The sequence below is a fragment of the Ctenocephalides felis genome, unplaced genomic scaffold (assembly GCF_003426905.1).
Source record: "Ctenocephalides felis isolate EL2017-DRISC unplaced genomic scaffold, ASM342690v1 CF-g0.4_SCAFFOLD_01886, whole genome shotgun sequence".
Taxonomy (NCBI): Eukaryota; Metazoa; Arthropoda; class Insecta; order Siphonaptera; family Pulicidae; genus Ctenocephalides; species Ctenocephalides felis.
Genome location: NW_020538040.1, coordinates 173,380,352 through 173,386,351, shown reverse-complemented (window position 1 = coordinate 173,386,351; position 6,000 = coordinate 173,380,352).

Here is a 6,000-nt window from a genome sequence, read left to right as displayed (position 1 = left end):
TTAGCATTATGTGTTATCCGTTACAAGTCGTTCCTTCTACTGGGGAGACAAACCTAGTCTCGAAACGTTTCTAAAATTATTATTTAAAAATTGGTGCAAAAAAGAATGTTGTTTGTTCATAATTCTAAATTAATATATATATATATATATAGATATATACGATAATATATAAATATAAAAAATTATCAAACAATATTTAATACAACGCGTACTGAATATGTACCTTCTTAAATTCTATCAAAATATTTGCTTCGTCGTATATATATTTATGTATGTATAAGAAACTCTTGAAGTACGAATGGAAATTCTTAATTAAAATCAATAAACCCCCATCGCAGCGCAGTTTTCCTCATTATTTTCTGTATACAAACTGTCTAATAAATTATCTTATATTTCAAATTTCTCAACAACAAAACTCCCCCGAGCGTCCGCGTCCGCGTCCGCGGCATCTAGAGCGAACGCGTACCGCCGTCTCTGTACGTCTGACTGACTGCTCCGGGTACGAGCGAGAGGCGAAGACAACGAACGCAGGTCTCCGTTTCGTTAGATTTTAATTTTCTTCTTCTCCCTTATACTATGAACGGCCATATTGGTTTTATTTAATGAGATTTAAGCTCCTTTCGGGGGGCGCGGGCGTGTACATTCAGCGAGAAAGTCGTTTCTTACGGGGCCCTCTCTGCCGTGAGGTAGGGGCGCCTTATATCTGCGGGATTGCGAACGGGTGCCAGTAAAAAACATCGCTCGCGAACGACGGCTTTCGTTGCCGGTATGAGTTTTCAACTCAGAACGGATGCGACGCTAGAAGGGCGTATGAAAAATGAGAATTTGTTACTCGAGAAAATCTCGAAAGCCGAGGGCGCTACGGAAAGTGCTTAATTGTGGCGTTAGAAAGAGGGCACGACGGAGAAAATGTAAAACGCAGCTTCTGGCAAATAATGTGCTGGAGAGAGGTAGTCGTAGATACATAAATGTATGCGAGCAAGGATCTAATTAAAAAGTTTACGGTTTCAAACGTACCCAATTAAAAATAAGAGCTTATATCTGTGCGGATTCCGGAGGTGTACGCGTCTTTCGACATTGACATTTTCAAGTGCGGCGCACTGCACGTGGATTTGTATAGTACATATTATACCTTTTGTTATTTCAATACGGCAATCGCCATGTCAGTCGTATGTGTCTGACGCTAAGAAGTTCTACGTAAGTCATATCAAAAACTTAAATCGGACATACGCAATTTGGTAGAAGACAACAAAAAAGTTTAATTATAGGGCCATGTCAGACATTTATGTGTGACAAAAAATAGTGTTTTTCCTTAAATTTTTGGCAATTTTGTTTTTTTTAAATACTTTTCATTTATTACATTTTTATCTAAATTATCTAATAAAGTTACCATGACTCATATAAAAAAGATGTAATATCATGGTGATTAACGCGTTAAATATACAAAAATATAATTACAAAAACATATGTTTGTCGGACACAGACCGTAGGGTTAAAATTCATCTATTAATTTTTTTTTATCTCCTGTGGTGTATTTGTTCTAGCAGCTTTCTTGCAAGGATATTTTGACTTGATTTAGATCTAATTATAAGTTTTTGACAATCTACATCAATGGATGCTGTTCTAAGTTGTTATACTAATCTATATCATGTACAATTCATTTCATATTCCATGTAGACAGATGATCAAATAAATATAATTGATAAAATCTATTGAAATTAATACTATGATGGCTTTTTTTAGAAAGATCAATTTCTATATTTTTTATCATTATCGCTTGCAATGAAGGCCCTTTTAAAATCAAAAAAAGTGTTTCTGGGGTAAAATGCCTCTCACTATTATTTATTGTATACTGACATAACCACAAAGGATTCTAAAATCTTGAAATTTGTGAAAATGTTTTTTTTTCATTTCAGAAATTTCATTCTAAATACCTAATGACCATAGATTCATACGTATGCCGAGTATATTCGCCAATTTATAAAATTCTGCCAATTCTTCATGACGAGTATATTTGTCAGTCACAGAGCAAATTTTTTTTTTTTTTTAATTTCAATAATTATTACAACTGCTAATTTATTAACATCGAGTAATATTGATAATAATAACATAAATTTAAATAAATAAACAGTTTTTTACATACTATTGGTACTATCTTCATATATAACATTTTATTACAATCTACAGTAATTATGTTTTTTCATTCTTCTTTCTCTATGAATCTATCTTCTTGTTTGTGCTTTTTACTTATAATTATATACAATTTTTTTATCAACTTTATTCTTCAAGTACAATTTACGTCAATCAATTCAAGCCACATTCATGTTAAAGATTGCCGTCTATTATATGTATGTTTAGAATTTTTATATTTTTTTTCTGGTAGCTATTTTAATATTGTTAAAAAAATAGCGATCTGAAGTGTAGTATATGAATAAATTATCGGTATTAAAAATATTTTATAATTTGTAATATAATGTATTATAATAAATTTAACTTTGGTTTGTAGAAAAATGAAAGTTAAAATTGATTGTTCTATTTCTTTGATTCAATCTTTGTATTTCTCAACCAATCGACAACTTTCACTCATTCTTATTCAAAATGCGAATTCTTTATAAGAGTTGAGTTCGTTACTACCGCTGGCGTTCCCTTGCTTTGTCCTTCTTTTGAAGCTTCTGACTGACGAACAAAGAAGTGTTCTGGATGAAAGTATGGGATGCGCGGAAAATAATGAAAATGAATTATTCATGATGCTTGGATGCGTACTGTCTCCCGGACCCGAAACGGGCGGCTTCAACTCCGGGGGTCGGAAGGTTTGTTTCGGTTTTCGATGTGAGGGTAAGAAGAAATATCTGGAAGACGGTCGGAAATAATAAGCTCTCATCATTCGATAAAAGGAAGCAATTTAAATTGATGTTTGTTGTGATTTTTACCCAAAAATAGAAGAAAAATTATTATTTTTAGGCAATATTTATCAATATTTTTTAGATAATAATATTAAAATATCAATAATAAATAAATGATAATAATATTTAACACATTTGCGGATAGTAGAAGTTTCAGCAAGGGACAAAAATTGAAAATCATTTTATTTTTAAATTGGTTATAATATCTAAAATATGATTAAACATCTTTCATAAGGATAGTCAGATGGTCATAGGTTAATCATTAAATACTATAAATGCTACAGCATCCACGTCAACTATTACGCTTCAATTATAAAATAATACGAAACTACCTAAATAATTAGTTAGTCATTACCTTGACAGGTTTTATACTGACAGAAACTTAAGGATATATAAAATTAAATTTAAAATAATTGACTTTAAAATTTGGATGCTATACATCCACGTCGTTCTGCATCACAATGAAAATGAATGCTTTAGCATCTACGTCTGCGAACGTGTTAAGGAGCACAACTAGTGTAACCGCCTAAAAAAAAGGTGATTTTTGGGAACTTATATTAAAAAAACTACTTTATCAATCATTTAAAAAATTTAGGAATATATTTATACATGTTTTAAGAATACATAGTAAAATTTTTGAAGAAAAAAATGAAATATTTTTTAAGTTATCGTCGATCTCCAACGGCGCGACAAAAAAAAGGCCCTTCACTGCTGCAGTGATTCCGGCCTTCTACGTGGATGAAATTAAAAAAAAAATTCTAGTTAAACTAGATAATATTATCTGTAAAATGAACTACGATAAAGAAACAAAATCAAAAATTGACAAAATGACGGCGTTTTTTTTTAAAAAAAGTCCAATTTTACCCAAAAATTTGGTCGTTTTTGGACTGCCAAAATTTTTTAAGTTATCGTCGATCTCCAACGGCGCGACAAAAATAGGCCCTTCACTGCTGCAATGATTCCGGCCTTGTACGTCGATGAATTTTTTAAAAAAATATCTCGTTAAACTAGATAATATTGTCTGTAAAATGAACTACGATAAAGAAAAAAAATCAAAAATTGACAAAATGACGGCGTTTTTTTAAAAAAAAGTCGAATTTTACCCAAAATTTTGGTCGTTTTTGGACTGCCAAAATTCGATTTTTGATCCGATCAAAAAGTCGATAGTTCATTTTACGGAGAACTATATATAGAACATGTAAAAAAAATGATAGTGATCGGATCATTTGTTTTTGAGTAATCGCTGCAGCAAATTCGGATAATGCTGTTTCGAGAAAAACGCGTTTAAAGATAAAATGATCGTTATACTATATCTATATGTATACTATTTAAATGGCTGTAACTCAAAACCTATTTAAGATATCGATTTAAAATTTTGGTATGTTATTTAGGTATAACCTATCGAAATATGGAAAAATTGAAAATTCGATTTTTTGAAAATTTCACACTAGTTGTGCCCCTTAGTAAACAAATTGCTAAGTTTAATTTCTGTTTTTGGTAAAATTTATTTCAATTAAAATATGAAACTAAATAATTGTGGTAAAGGAATATTGACGTCTTTGTTGGCTTATAAGGTCATCGGAATTACCGCAAACCGCAAAGTCTCATTATGTAAGAGAAAACTAAAACCAAACCAAAGTAATAAGGAACAGATTATATAATTACATTACTTCAGATCTTTCAGATAAAATAATACGTGCTAATTGCATACGTGATATGTGTCATCCCAAAACTAATAGGTTGTTCGTATAATATTAAAATGTATGACCCACATGCATGGTTATAAATGTGTACCTAACCTCAGTCTTGCTCGGTAAATCCACATGTAAGCCTGCAAGTGTCATAAATCAAAAATCTCGCACCTTACTTCTTGTCGTACTTCTCGGCGGATTTTCAGACGTTGGCGGTATAAAATATTTCTATTTAATTCAGAAAGTAAGTTAGAGGATTCTGGAGGATTTTACATTGTTCTTTCTGCTCGGTTCATTGTTGGCGCTGGTAATTTCTTCAGTTCCAGTCCGTTCTGCGCTCTTTCGCTCCTTCGGGAACAGCCATTTGCACTTCGCCAAGTTTTTCGGTATCGGCGACGCTCAAGCCGCCTGCCACCTTCCGCATCGGCGGCGTCGACTTCGAGATTTTGAACATGACGGGTCCTAGGTGTGGGCGCGAGCGCTGCCCGGAGAGTTTGGAAAGAAGATTCGGAATCGTGCGATCGCGTCTGGTGTGAGGAAGGCAGTCCACCCTGAAGGCACTGAACACTTTCTCATCGTTGTATGGGGAAAAGCTCTCCTTGCGCGTTTTGAAGTCGAATGGGGATGAGAGATCGTTCAAAGGAGAAGCGCATGGACGTTGGCGCTTCGATCAATGATCGGGATGACAAAAAGTACTAATTGATGAATAAAGACATTGGAATAAAAAAATATCTGAAAAATAAATATGGTGCTTAAATTTAAGTTAATTACCTGAAGATATTTTTTTTTATTTTTATTTTTTTTTAACAGCAATCAGACCTTACGTCCTATGAGCTGTTGGGCTGAAACTTCTCCTTACTTTGTATTTTTAGATGGTAACCAAATGGTCAATCCATCCATATTTGATGATTTTTGTTATTAGAATTAATCTAATAGGGCTGACTTTTTATTGGTGCAGCAATGCCGGGCAAGGGCTATTTTCACTTGGAAACATAACCTGAAGATATGTATCAATAAAGAAAGATAGCTTGAGCAATATGATGAATTTTATAAATTCTACAATTATACATACACTCTTATAAACCACAGAATAGAAATAAAAAAAAAATATTAACTAAAGTTATAATTTTATGAAATTATATAAATGCTGATAAATATCAACAATTCTATTTTATTTGATTGTTGTTTAATTATCGAGGATGCCTCATCTTATTTTCGAATTAATTAAACTCAATTTGTGGTTTACGAATATTTTATTCAATATTTACTAATGTACGCCTTTTATATATAATTGTTATACTATTTTTGTACTAAACACAGATTGGTAAAATTAATTTTTAAACTTCCCGTAGGGTAAGTCATAGTAATCGCAAAAAAAAATGTTTATGTATCTTCACAATTCAACG